Source organism: Podarcis tiliguerta, assembly GCF_965153285.1.
Source record: "Podarcis tiliguerta genome assembly, chromosome: 2".
NCBI classification, from domain to species: domain Eukaryota; kingdom Metazoa; phylum Chordata; class Lepidosauria; order Squamata; family Lacertidae; genus Podarcis; species Podarcis tiliguerta.
In genome coordinates, this window is record NC_139535.1 from 88025407 (window position 1) to 88040548 (window position 15142).

General features: G+C 42.5%; 1 protein-coding gene across 6 annotated transcripts in view; it reads left to right on the plus strand.

The window, feature by feature from the left end:
* The first annotated feature begins 274 nt into the window (after positions 1 to 274).
* The window catches only part of UNC13D (unc-13 homolog D), a 63269-nt gene continuing 48401 nt past the window's right edge, over positions 275 to 15142 (plus strand). The window contains exons 1-3 of one of the 6 annotated variants that reach the window (XM_083429856.1): positions 2870 to 3011; positions 5253 to 5383; positions 14927 to 14985. The gene's annotated coding sequence lies outside the window, so the exon portion shown is untranslated. Of the gene's footprint in view, positions 385 to 2869; positions 3012 to 5252; positions 5384 to 6883; positions 7071 to 10468; positions 11205 to 14828; positions 14986 to 15142 lie in introns of those variants that run through there. The other 5 variants (XM_083429857.1, XM_083429859.1, XR_014508637.1 and 2 more) reach the window with 5 other exon arrangements.

Below are 15142 nucleotides of genomic sequence, written 5' to 3' on the forward strand. Positions count from 1 at the left end.
AATTTCCTGTCTCACATACAGTTTTTACTTCTCACAGGAGTTCTGCAAACATTTCTGTCAGTCAGGTCTGTGCAGCCCTCAGCCTAATCCCAAAACCCAGCTGTAGCAAAGAAGGCCTTCCCATGTATCTAAGCAGGAAAACTCTACAAGTGATCAGACAGGCAGGCCTCAAATGAAGGCTTCCACTCCATCTGCTATGCGGCCTAACCATCATTTATAACAGCATTGACCTATTAGCGATGCCTTGAAGAGCAGTCTGAGCATGCTCAGAGCTGTTTTCTTGAAAGAAAGCAAAGCACATTCTTCGTAGTTCACCAGAAGGGTATGCTTGCTAGCTTGAGCAGCTTTTTAAATGAAGAATAATTGTTAAGGTGAACAGTGTGTGTAAGTATATTTCATTAATATCCGTTCTCAAATAATTTGCATTCATTTATGTGAATGGGAGGAGAAATGGTGGGTGGTTTCTATGTGTGTTGCAACCTTCAACACTGTGTTGTTGGGACAATAGGGTTTCTGGGTGTGTCTCTAGATTTGAGAGAAGTATAGAGTTTTGCATTCAAACAGGATGTGTGGTGGTCTTCTGTCAGAACAGGGTGCTGGACTAGATAGGATATTCAGCAGGAAATTCAACTGTGGCGATTATGCAATATATTACGTATATAAAGGTTGCTTGTGGAATTGCCTTATACAGACAGAAGTTCCGTAATGGTGAGGCAGGTGCACTCTGTGTATGCTCACACTATTTATTTTGAGGCCTATATCCTTTAGGCCAAATTCTATATCCTGTGCTAAGGTTTGTTAGGAGGAGGTGGTAGTGCTAATAGTCAAAGCCCTTAGTCTGCATCACACCCTGATTGGGTAGAATATTGCCTGCACATTTTTCTTCTCAGTAAAGTCAATTGGCAAAAGCCTCCCTATTTTCATACCTTTAAAAATAAGTGCACCAGAGGATGTGGAGACTTAACATAAAAATCCTCCTTTCTGTCACTGGCTTATTGTGTGGTGCTGAGAACATTAATCTTGTATTCTTTCATTTAATGGGCTAGCCAACCAGCCATGAAATGAAACAATAATCAAGAAGCACTTCAGAGACTAGTAAATATTATTCTATAAGATTTCAGCCATTACTGAGAATGATGCAGACGACAAAGTGGGTTTTAGCCTCCAATAGCTTATGCCATAATGAATTTGTTAGTCTTTAAGGGGCTAGTACTGTTTTTGTTGTTTTTGCTGAAAGTGGCAAACTTAAAATGCAATTCAGAAAAGTATGGCGGTGCAGAGGATGGTTCAGATGAGAACTCAGTGTGCAGCATCTTTATGTAGTACAGAATTATCAGTTGCATCCTGCCCATACACCCCACAGAGACTAGCTTGTCTTAGAAGACAGCCACACACTGGACTTGCCACAGATTTACATGTAAAGTCCAGTGTTTGTAGGCCTGAATATCCTTAATGTGTGTCCCGGATTCTTTTTTTCCTTTTATACTAAGAGCTTTTTCGACATTGGAACAGACTCACACACGTCTGTGGTAAACTCTCCTTCCTTGGAGGTTTTTAAGCAGAGGTTGGATGACCACCTGTCATGGATGCTTTAGCTGAGATTCCTGCATTGCAGGGGGTTGGACTAGATGACCCTTGGGTCCCTTCAAACGCTAAAATTCTATGATTCTGTGTTTCCAAACTAGCCCCCTCTCCACCATTTCAAAATAAGGGGCAGACAAACTAGAGGGGGACATTTATTTTCGTTTATCAGTATTACATTTAAATCCATTCCACCTTTCCTCCAAGAGGTTGAAGGTGACATTCATGGGTCTCCTCTTTCCCCATGTTATCCTCATAGCAACCCTGTGAGAGACAGCAACTGGGCCAAGGTCACACACTGAGTTTCATGGCCAATTTTAACCCTGGTCTGCCAGGTCCTAATCCACTTAAATTCCCTCCACCTTATTCCACATTCTGGAAAAAAGATACAGAAGTAGATAAGCAGGGGATATAGGCATAGCCGGGGTGTGTGTGTGCAAGGGGGGTAACTACCCCCCATCAAGTAAATAAATAAAAATAATTAACTGACCAATTGCATCACAGGTAGCTCGATTCTGCCACCCCCCAACAAAATTCCTGCCCACCCCCAACATAAATCCTGGCTACAACCATGGCAGGGCAATAATGGTTTCTCATAGGTCAGACAAAAATTATGGGGTTCTTTGTTTACAGTCCTGTGTGGCACCTTTAAGGCTAACCAATTCAGGCTGCAATCCTGTTCCTACTTATCAGGGAGCAATCCCTATGGAATTCAGTGGGGTTTACTCCTGATTAATACAGTTATACCTCAGGTTAAGAACGTAATTCGTATTGGAGGTCCATTCCTAACCTGCAACTATTCTTAACCTGAAGCACCACTTTAGCTAATGGGGCCTCCTCTTGCTGCTGCCGCTGGTGCACAATTTCTGTTCTCATCCTGAAGCAAATTTCTTAACCCGAGGTACTATCTCTGGTTTGCTGGAGTCTGTAACCTGAAGCGTCTATAATCCGAGGTACCACTGTAAACAGCTTCGTAGGCATGAACGCACACTCAAAATTGTAACAGCAGGGAACTCTTCAGAACCAAAGTAATACACTTTTCAGTTTGGTTAGGTGCTGTTTGTAAAATTGCAATGCATAAGCATCCACAGTAGCTTTGCAACGGAAGAGGATGGGGAGAAAACCAGAACAACTTGGTCACACACACCTGTGACCACTCACTGGCCACGCCCCCCCATGACCTCCTAGCAGCCCCACCTGGTCTAGTGGGTGCCAGCTGCTGCTGCTGCTGCAGCATGTTGCTGTGTCCACTCCATCCACAACCTCAGGGGATTTATCAGCGCTGTAGTGCTGCCTGCGTTCCTGCCCAGTGCTGTCTTGCCCGTGGGTTTACAATGCAGTGAGTCAGTCCAGCATGTCAGCTGTTAAAGCAGTTTCCTGCGTTTAGAAGCAAAGGCACACCTGGCAGAAGAATCTGTGTGCTGACTGAGGTGAGTTATGGCCTCCCCGTAGCACTGTTGCAAGCCCACCCACCTGGTCTTTATCTGGTTCGGCATTGCCGGTGAGCTCTCTCCCAAAAAAGGAATGCGTTGATAAGTCTGAGAGATGTTACGCGGAAAAATGCTACTTGCAGGAAAGAATTCAAGGCAGAGCAGGGTGGGGCAAGCTTCGGCTTGAGGGTTGTGTTTCAGATAGTGCTGTAAGAGTTTCACTAGCAATGGCACCCCAAATAACTGCCTGAGGGAGAAAAATCTTGAATGCTGCCCCCTCCCATTTTACTAATAATGTTATGATGATTTAATTACAACCTACCGGCCTTTCATGGAACTCCAAGTTTTGCTATTTGCTATCTTATTTTGCTAGCAATTTAGCTTTCAACGTGCCATTTTATAGAAATCTAGTCGACAAAAATTAGCTGCGCAATTCAGGCTAGAATGCTGCAAAACAGGCTCATTACAGAATTTGTTTTGCGGATGAGTACCTTAATGGACTGTTACTGAGTTATTAGTGGTCAAATCTTTGTCCCAGGCACCTGGCCCAAAGTTGCAGAGGAGGGTGACCATGATGTTAAAGGGTCTGAATGCCAAGACTTACGGTTGAGGGAGTTGGGTATGTTTAGCCTGGAAAAGAGGAGACTCAGATGAGATATGATAGCCATCTTCAGATATTTCAAGGGCTGTCACATGGAAGACGGAACGGGTTTGTTTTTTTCTGCTCTGGAGGGTAGGACCTATCCTAAACCAATGCATTCAAGTTACAAGAAAGGAGATTCCAACTAAACATCATGGAAGAACTTTCTGACCATAAGAGCTGTTCAACAGTTGAAACGTCTCCCTTGGGAGGTGGTGGATTCTTGTTCCTTGAAGGTTTCTAAGCAGAGGTTTGATGGCCCTCTGTCATGGATGCTTTAGTTGAGATTCCTGCATTGCAGGGGGTTGGACTAGATGACCCTTGGGCAGTGGCGTAGCGTGGGTTGTCAGCACCCGGGGCAAGGCAAGTAATTTGCGCCCCCCCCCCCCGCTGCACTGTCCCTCCCCCAGATAGTCCCTCGCTCTCTCTCCGCACCGCACACCTGGCACCCTCCCCTTCACAGTGGGCGGCGACCCGGCGGCTCGGATCAGATTCGCACAGCCAGCATTGCAGTGTGAGAGAGTGAGTGAGCCAGGTAGGGGCAGAGAGCTGCGAGTGCGAGCGCCCCCCCCCCAGATGTTGCGCCTGGTGCGGCCGGCCCCCCTGCACCCCCCACGCTACGCCACTGCCCTTGGGGTCTCTTCCAACTCTACAATTCAATGATTCTGTTTTAATTTTAGGTGGAGTTGGTGGTTATGGAATACCCCAAGTATGATTATCTGCTCAACTAAATGATCTGTCTAGTGGATTTCACCAATCCAAACCTTGAAAATATATAATACACCCACTTTTGTATAAATCAGCCTTCTCTCTGCTACTGTTTGTTAGACATTGCCTAGTAAATAGTTCAGTTTCTGGTGTGATTATTGATTCTTCATATTGAAGTGTTGAGTTAGGAATGTCTGATTGTTACACACAGAGACCACGTATGTACAGACTGTATTATTTTTTCTCTTCGATGTGACATTTCTTCTTGGCTAGTGTTTTTCTACAAAACCGGGTTATACCCAAGGGCCACTGTCATTACAGTTGTCATCTTTATATTTCCTGACAGAGGCTGTGTGCCTATAACAGCTTCCTTACAGGTAGAAATGAAACTCTCAAATACTTTTCTGTCAGCTAGCCGCAAAGACAAAGAAACCTTTTTGAAAATGTGTGTGTCAGGCTGCTGTTTGAGAAGTAGTCTAAAGGTCACACATCATTAGCTCTTCAAATTATGAATAAAAACCACAGCCCTCATATATGTTTGCCAGTTGTCCAGAAAACTAACCTGTGCATAGTTAAACTGTGGAACTCGCTCCACCCGCAGTGGTTTTCAACCTGTGGATCCCCAGATGTTGTTGGACTACAACTCCCAAAATCCCTGAGCTCTGGCCTTGCTAGCTAGGGGTGATGGGAGTTGTAGTTCAGCAACATCTGGGGACCCACAGGTTGAGAAAGGCTGCTCCACAGGAAGCATTGATGGCTACCATTACTTGAATGACTTTAAAAGAGGATTTGACAAATTCCTGGGGGATAAAGCTACTAGGCATTATGACTATTCTCTTCCTTCACGGTCAGTGGCAGTAATACTTCTGAGTACCTGTTGCTGGAAACTGCAGGTGGGGTTTCCAGCAGGTATCTGAGTGGCCACTTGAGAACAGGATGCCAGACTGATCCAGCAGGCTTTTCTTATGTTATTTGCCTGATCTGCTCTTGTGCCAATATACACTAGATGTGCAGAAATCAGCAGGTGAGGCTTTTCATGGCATGGAGAGGAACGTTATCATCTGTGTTAAATGTCTAAAGATCAAGCTGTTTATCCATCTAGCTCACTATTGGTTACTCTACTTGTGACAGGCAGTAGCTCTGCATGGTTTTGAAAATGAGAGTCCTTCCTATCACCAGTTACTAGATCCTTTTTAACAGGAGATGTCCAAGATTGTACATGCAAACAGTGACGTAGCATGGGTTGCCAGTGCCCTGGGGGGCGTGGGAGAGAGGGAAGTACACAGAGTATGCATGCATTCAGTGGCATCCGCGTCAACCAGGAGATCACTGTTTCCTTCAAATACAGCAGGGGTGGCCAACTCCCAAGAGACTGCGATCTACTCACAGAGTTAAAAACTGGCAGTGGTCTACCCCCTTTTGGGGGGTTCAGGTCAAAGTTGTTGAGTTTTTTCAGGGAGGAGGTAAAATGTTGAACTTTTTAAAGGGGAGCCACAGTTGTTCAGCTTCTTTGGGGGGAACCAATGATCTACCAGTGATCTACCGCAGAGGTCCAGTGATCTACTGGTAGATCACGATTCTGAAATACAGTATTTACTCGAGTCTTATGCACCATTGAACCTAATGCACACCTCAGCATTCAGAACCTTGAAACAAAAAAAAAAGTATTTGCTGGCAAATGTAAATGTGCCATCAAATGTAATGCACACCTTAATTTTCGCAATGTAATTTGGCCAAAAAAGGTGAGCATTAGATTTGGGTAAATACGGTAATCCTGGGCACTGTGATTTACCTTTCACAGTTACAGTTCCCAGCAACCCATATCAAACTACAATGCCCAGAAACAATCTGCGTTTTACTTGCTAGTCAGACTCCAATATTATTTACCAGGTAGAACACAGCTTGCTTTGTTGGCTATTCATGCTATCACTTTCTGCACTCTACAAGAAGAGGCATCATCTTTCAGAAGTAGAACACAGACCTGATGTGACTTCAGTACAAATGAGCCACCTGATGGGAAATAAGTATGTTCCTCTCTCTGTGTGTAAAAAACTGAAGGGTATTCACACAGTGAAATCAAGGACCACTCCTGTATATTCTTGGTGATAAGTAAACAAGCACCTGCTTGGTTTTGATCATGAGACTGCAGCCAAAAGGTTTCTCCTTTCACAGGGTCTTGTTCTTAACTTGGAAGGGTGACTTGCAAAATTCTCTGTCTCCCCCAAAGAGATTGAATATATACCGGATGCCAGCCAGACCCGAATGGTTTGAACAACAGTCACGCTGAGCTCACAGTACAGGCTTTTTTACTATTCTGCTTATTAGAACTCCATGGAAGACCAAAAACAAATAGAGCGATTTGTATTAATTCATTTTTTGGGGCCAGTGCAGCCAATTAGAGCAGAGCAAGACCTTACTCTAGCCTTACCAGCTGCCTGTTGTTAAAGGTCCTAAGTGCATACTTCCTGTCAACAATGACGGGGTTACTGTCTGCTTGACTATAATCAATGGATAATGCAATAAGAAACTGATTTACGTTTCCGCCCTGAGGCGGAATGGGATTGTATGATCTGCAGGGTGCTATTACTATTGAGGGAACAGAATCCTTCAAGGAATAGAACAGCTGGCGGCAAAGTTCAGTTTGGCATATCAGACATGCAGTAGCCGGGTGGAGCACTGCTGTGTAAAGAGCAAAAATGAAAACAGACTAGGTAAGCGTTGATGTTAAATATATGTCTGACGGGAGAAGCTGCTTTTGTGAATGCATCTTAGAACGTCTTCTAGTAGGTTGGAAGTTTCTGAGGATTTCAAATATTGAAAGATAACGTTTGTCTTGCATTGTTTGTGGTAATAAATCCATTTCTGTGCCACACAGATAAAACCACACATTCATGAAATGCATCAGCTAATCTGACTTGACTACTATATGCACCTTGTGTACTCCGTCACTATTAAAGAATTCTAGTGATTTTATCATGAAAATGCTTTCAGAGGGACCCCTTCCCACACACCCATCTTTTACTACTGTTAATCATTTTGGTTATGATGAATGTGAGCGTGTGGCTTAGAGAGTGACCCTATGCATGTTTACTTGGAAGCAAGTCTCACTGTGGATGAGGTTTATTCCCGAGTAAGTGTACTTAGGAGTGAAGTCCAATGGTCCAGAGGTGTAAAAGAGATAATTATTCATTCAGTGATCATCACATGCTATTTGTGTAGAGCTGAGTTAGAATTTGCATATGTGCCATGTCTCCTTGAAATAAATTATGGGATGCTGCTACAGCTCCATAGAATATTGTGGAACAGCCCTTTTTCATGCACCCCTGTGGTATGTCTTCCAGTGTTTTAGAATATTGATGTGGCTACTTTTAACTCAATGGATAAACCTCCGTCCAAATACTACTGGAGGTATAGCTTGAGGCCTCTGAACACAGGATATATAGGAGATGATTGGAGGTGGGGGAAGAGGTGCTCATGAAAAATGTATTCCTGATACAGCATACATCTCTCCAGTTTATCAGTAACTACACTTATGTATGTTTATAACATGCTTTTGCTTGCCTTAAGGAAAACACAGTTAAAACTATAGACACTAACGCTTTTGAGGCTGGATGTTCTCCATATCAGATCAGAATTAAGTGAATACTAACAGGACAATCCAATGCATGTATATTAAGAGTTAAGTCTCAGTGTGTTCAGTGGAGCTTCCTTCCAGGTTAAGTATGCATGGGATTGTAGCCTTAATCTATACTGTATATTATCTCAGGCCTTTGGCCTTTTAAACCGTGGGGTTATTGTTTTTGTTTGTTGTTATGAGATATATTTTTGTGTTTTTATATTGAAAACCACCCAGTGATCTTTATAATAATTGTTTACGAACAAAATTTCATAATTTAATTCTCATGCAATATCTAGGCTTCATTTATTTATTTTGACTCACCATGATATTCAAAAATCAAAATAGCTGAGGGTGAAGACAGGCATTCTAGAGACTCAGCTATGCTAGTAAAGAAACAGCGATTTGTATTTTCTATAAACATGCAACACCAGATGGCGCCAGAGAGCAGGAAGTTTTAAAACACAATTTTCTATAGAGATTTTTTTCTTTTGCTGTAACAATCTAATTCTGGCATAGGCAAACTCAGCCCTCCAAATGTTCTGGGACTACAACTCCCATCATCCCTGACCACTGGTCCGGTAAGCTAGGGATAATGGGAGTTGTTGTCCCAAAACATCTGGAGGGCCGAGTTTGCCAATGCCTGATCTAATTTATGACTTATTTATAGCATTCCCCCCTGTGTCCAGATCCACCCTAAGTGTGGTAACAAATACATGAAAAGACTTGCTGCATTTCAAGTCACGTGCTTGCAAGGTGGAGGGAATGTGCTGAAGCACCTTCCGTTACCCTTTAAAACGACTTGTCTATACCCCTTAAAATTGTGCAGCTTGACTGAACTATATGGAATAGCGATAATATAAAATTACCCCATTTGTTGGTTACGTTATTTTGTTAGTTCCCTGGAATTTCTTGTGTGTCTGTGTGTTTAAGGGAATGAGGAAGTAAAAGTGAAAGAGAGAGATGGAACATGAGACACACGGTGATAGGGTTAGAATGAGTGTGTTAAGGACCAAAAGTTCATCCAAATCTCTTTTGCTTTCATTCTGAATCTTCAGGAAACCTGCTTTCCAGTTATGTTCTGCATCCTTGATGAGAACGACATGCTTGTTGAAACAAAAGGCGAGGTTGTCATGATGCAATGAGAGAACAGGCACGGGAACTCTGCAGCTTTCTGTTAGAGCTGCTGACCTAGCTCTGCAGCAATAATGGTTGGACAGTGATTGTTATGTTCTGTTGGCCATAAACACACTCCTCCTGCTCTCAGATACTTGATCTGGAATTTGGAATGGGAGCTCAATTTCCTGCATACTCTGTTTTAACTGAGGCAAAAAAAAGTTCCGCCTTCCTTATTGGGCTGCAAAGCAAAGCAAACTTCCCTATTTGAACCTGCCTCTTCCTTTCCCGCCTTGACCCTTTGAAATAATACTCTGAACAGCTAGAAGGCAACACGGCGCTGAAGTTGGTTCCTCATTCCTTCCTTGCATGAACTTGCCCAACACAGCTCAAGTCAGAAAAGTTTAAAAGATAAGGATTCTATGTTCCTGAACCCCAGAATGAGCTTTGGTCTACCCCATATCATATTTTGTTTATTTCATAAAAATTATACATGGCTTGACTGGGGGGGAAAACCCCTTTGAGTGGTTAACAAAAATAATAAAACAAAAACAATAATTTTTTAAATAAAAAAAAATCTATTTAAAACGTAGTAATCTAAGCAGGTGTTTCCACTGCTCTCCAGTAGCCTTATTCAGCCCACTGTCTCTTCTTTTCCTTTGTCTCTGGAAGAAATAAGAGGAACACAGGTCTGAGAGCTCACTATTAACTTAAGCAGCTGGTATGCAGAATCAGTCACCAATACTGGGGCACTGATACCCAGGCATAATGGGTCGTATTTAATGCTACTGCTAATCAGACCAGACCTACTGAAGTTAATGGACACGCCTAACTTAGGTTCATTGGGCGGGGTTCACCTAACTAGCTCTGCCAATTTGGAATCTTAGGTGAAAAGTTAGTATGTTGATTTCAGTGAACTTAGGCACATATATATGATCAAGCAGCTTTTTAAGGCAGGAATTATATTGATGCAATCATGGATAAGTTACAGCTGTGGCCTTTGCTGGCCCGGTAGCTGTTAAAGGCACAGACCCAGTGTAAGGAGAAGGTGTTTTCCTATCTGAGTGGTGTAGTCGGCTTCAGATGCTGAGTTATGTACATTTGTTGATTGTGTGGAATAGAAAACGTGAATCGTTTTCAAATTGTACAGTCCAGGGAATGTCGATTTTATATTTGCCCTTCAGTGCAAAATCTGATTTAAGGGCCGCCTCTGCATTATACATTTTAAACAGTATTGGGCCACTTTAAACAGTCATGGTTCCCCTCAAAGGATCCCGGGAGCTGTAGTTTGTTAAGGGTGCAGAAAGTTGTGAGGAGACCCCTATTCCCCTCATGGAGCTACAATTCTCAGAGTGGCTGAACAGTCAGTCCCAAGGAATTCTGGAGCTTGTAACTCTGTGAGGGGAACTGGGGCCTCAGAAACCACAGCTGCCAGGATTCTTTGAGGGAAGCCATGTCTGTTTAAAGTGGTATGATACTGCTTTAAATGTGTTGATGTGCAGATGGGACCTAAGACTCAACATCCTCCCTGTGAATGCTGCTGGGATTTATACCGATAGCTTCCAGGGAAGGAGGACAAGGCAGGCATTATTTGCCCTAGCACTTGATCATCATGGACAAACAGCAAGCTGTCCAGCATTGTAGCTGCAATTGAAGAAAGTGTTGCTGGTCAGACAAAACAAGTTAAACCAGTTGACTGATCTAGTCTGGGAAATCGTACATTCCTAAAAAAACCTTCAGCTTGTGTGTTCGAGGCTTCTGGTCTTGAAGCCCCACTGGAAGAAAAAAACCAGAAAGAAGCAGTTTCTGAGGAGAAGCACGAGCAGGGGAAAGGTTGAATGCCCACTTTCCTGTGTGCCTTTGCTTTGTAAAGATTTGGTGGCTGGTCTGCTGCTGTCTTCTGTATGGTTTGTCTGGCCTGGACCTTGACTAATATTCTTGGCAATGTGGCCTCTTGGTAACTGACTTTAAGAAGAGTACTTCTTGGGTGGCAGCAGACTCAGCTTTGAACACTGTATTTTCCCACCTCATCCCTGTATCACTGACTGCTTTTCAGGACTTTTGTACCTCTGGTTCGTTCAAGACTGTGTGCGAGAACCAGTTATGGGTGGGGGTAAGTATTCGATTCTATTTATGTTGGAAAGGGTTGTTTTGAAGTTGAACCAGTAAAGAATAGGTGAAATGACTATTTTGTGTTGGAATTATCATCACCATCATCATTATTGCAAGGTTTGAAACCCCACCAGTTGTTCTCCAGGCACGGTCATTCGGAGTAAATATTGGTCTATGAACAGAGTAGTGACAGTTGATGGGAAATGTGCCAAAAGGATAAAAGAAATTTGTTGTTGTTTAGTCGTTTAGTCGTGTCCGACTCTTTGTGACCCCATGGACCAGAGCACGCCAGGCACTTCTGTCTTCCACTGCCTCCCGCAGTTTGGTCAGACTCATGTTTGTAGCTTCAAGAACACTGTCCAACCATCTCATCCTCTGTCATCCCCTTCTCCTTGTGCCCTCAATCTTTACCAACATCAGGGTCTTTTCCAGGGAGTCTTCTCTTCTCATGAGGTGGCCAAAGTATTGGAGCCTCAGCTTCACAATCTGTCCTTCCAGTGAGCACTCAGGGCTAATTTCCTTAAGAATGGATAGGTTTGATCTTTTTGCAGTCCATGGGACTCTCAAGAGTCTCCTCCAGCACCATAATTCAAAAGCGTCAATTCTTCGGTGATCAGCTTTCTTTATGGTCCAGCTCTCACTTCCATACATCACTACTGGGAAAACCATGGCTTTAAATATACGGACCTTTGTTGGCAGATAAAATAAATATTAAATATTAATTGCTTTGTTATATTAATTGCTAGTTATAAGGTTAGTTAGTCTTTGTACAAGGAAATCACTTGGCGTTTTAGTATGTTACGGGGCTGGTAGGAGAGGACTCAGACTACTGTAGTAGTAGTAGTAGTAGTAGTAGTAGTAGTAGTAATTTATACCCCGCCCATCTGGCTGGGTTTCCCCAGCCACTCTGGGCGGCTCCCAACAGAATATAAAAAACACGATAAAACATCAAACATTAAAAACTTCCCTAAACAGGGCTGCCTTCAGGTGTCTTCTAAAAGTCAGATAGTTGTTTATTTCCTTGACATCTGATGAGAGGGCATTCCACAGGGCAGGCACCACTACCGAGAAGACCCTTTGCCTGGTTCTATTCTAGGATATGTGGAGAGGGGATGTGTCAGTCGTCAGTAGCAATTTTCCCATCTCCAAGGAATATCAGGACTGGAGTACATTATAGGAAGCCTCAGGTGTCACTCTTGCTTCTGGTGACAGGAGGGGAAAGAATGGCAGTGTATAGACCATCTTGGTGTGAGTCCTGGAAGATCTCCCTGCCTTGCAGGCCTTTTCCCGCCTGGCCTGATCTTAATTTTAGATCTCCTTTTGATTTGTGTTGAAATTGTTCAATTGGGTTGTGTACTTTTTGATGTTTCAGTTATTGTTTATGGTTACTTTTGTTATATTTGTAATTATGTGATTGGTCTAAGTCGCCTTGAGCATGAAAAGGCGGCATACAAATAAAAAGATGTATGTTTATACAGTGGGATAGAATGGAGATACTGGGGTTGTGTTGGACTTAAATTTCTTCACTGTGTCTTAGTTCTTCATGTCACCACAGCCTCTTTTTCCCCCTTCACCTAATTATTTTTTAAAAACATGTACTTAAGTCCTTTCAGATTTAAATCCAAGCCACACAACAAATACAGTTCTCAGATACCATAGTGGAACACACTCTTTTCTTCAGATATGTGTCCATCAGTCACACTTTTACATTCTGCTCTGCATTTCTGTTGGCAGACTTCCTACCACAGCATTGACAACGGCTACATCAGACAAGGGCCATGTTGTCTGGGTAATATAGAGGCCCTGGAAGTGTGCTTTAAAGGTGAGGAATGGGCTCAAAGGCGTCAGGTTGTGATGAATGATGCCTGATTTTCAGGTGCAATTCCACATCTTGAATAAAAAGAAGCATCTAAGAACTAGTAACAGAGCAAAGTAAAAAATTCTAGAACACCAATTAGCCATGATTACAACAGTAGGGTATTTTATTTTATTTTTTTGTTTAGCCTGATCACCTTGTGGGAGAGCTCCTTTCCTTTCCTCCACACTTGCAGGGTCCATGGGCTGCAAATGCTAAAGATTAAAAATAAAATAAACAGTGGTAAGCAGAAGACGGATTATAGTGCCTGGTGAGATTTTTGCAAAGAATGCAGGACTAGAATCTGATTCTGATTCAATAAAGCACTTCTTATGCAAGAACTTAGGATTACTTTATGATTTAATTATACTTTATATATTAACAGACCGTGAGTCTGCTCTCTTGCGCCATGAATTATAAACACACCAATAGACCCTAAAGTCAACCCACACTCCTGTCATACAAGCCAACGCAGCTGCAAACTTGCTTCACTTTGTCCATGTCAGTGTACCCACTTCAATTGCTGATTCTTTGTCAGCTCTATTTTCTTTGTAAATGAAAACAGGGGCAGTCAAGAGATTCTCCTTTCCTATCTTCTTGTTGACAAGGGGGCCAACAAAGGAAGAAGCTCACCATGTCTCTCTCTACTAGATGAAGTGGAAGGTTGGTGCCCACTTGTTCCTGTGTGCTCATTGCATTCAAGTGCACAGTAAGAATAAGGTACTATTTAATTCCAGCCGAAAACAGCATAGAAATGACGTCTCCAGCGTTTTCTAGGTGCATACACAAAAAAGACTCTGCACACAGTGTTCTCAAGAAAGAAATGTGTTCATTGTCATTGGGAAACTTCTTGATAGGACAAGTGTCTAGTTCAAACTGTTCTTTATTGGGAACAGCAATTCCAGTTACATTAACTCAAAAACTACCCAGTGGAAAAGCTCATGAGTCTAGGATGATTTGTAGGTGATTGACGTAAGTAAAGACCTTGGTCACCATCCTCTCAGCTCTTTATAAACATCACTGTGAGTGCACATATTCATTTCAGTATTACACTGAGTTGTTTCGGCATAGGAGTAACTACTAGGTTATTGAAATATGTAGTCCTCGCTTGTGGAATTGCCAAATAGTTAGCAGCTTCTAACTTGCCGTAATTTCAACATGCAGTTACATGCAGATGCAACATAGCTCTGTTTCTTTGCAAAGAAAACAATATATATACAGGCACAGTTCAGCCAATATTAATATTACCCAAGTTGTGGATATCTACTAGTCATTATTTTACTCTTACTCTCAGTGTACTATATGGACATGATCCAGCCAATGTTAGACACTTGCAAGTCTTCATGGTTCAAATGCATGCCACCTTGAGCTCCTTATAGGAAAGGTGGGGTATAAATGTGGTAATTGATGATGATGATGAATGTAGTTTTCATTAAGTTGGAGGCTGCTGCCAGTGAGGATGGAGTATAGTGCTATATAGATATGTGGTCTCTCATGTGGATCCAGAATTGGTCTCCACAGTCACTTACGGACTCATTGTTAAAACCGTGTTTATGGAAGACAATCTTGCTCGGCTATGAGTGATTGCCAAGGAAGAAATAGGAAGAAATATACAAACAATTTTTTACAGCCTCAAGTACACATGTCAAGTTTATGAAACTGAATGATTACAGTTTTCAGTTTCATCATGTGGCAAATTTGGTTTTTCCCAGCTCAGTGTTACTGAAATACCATAGTTTTGCACAATAATCATTTGACAGAACTTTCCTCAGACCAACCTACTTCACTTTAGGCTTAAAAGAAGGAGGGAACCACATTGGAACCTCTTTTTGTCTTTGTGTGTAAAATTCTGCTCGTTTATTTTCTAGGTCGCAATTCACAATAAAATCAAAGGAAGGACAGAACTACAAGACAACCGACACAAGAGGTAAGCACATATTAAGCTGCCTTTACTAAGTCAAACCATTGGTCAATTCCTTTCAGTATTATCTACAGTGACGGGCAGTGACTCTCCAGGGTTTTAGGTAGGCATCTTTTCCTGCCAAATCTTGAGACACCAGGGACAAAATCTTGGGATCTGCTCA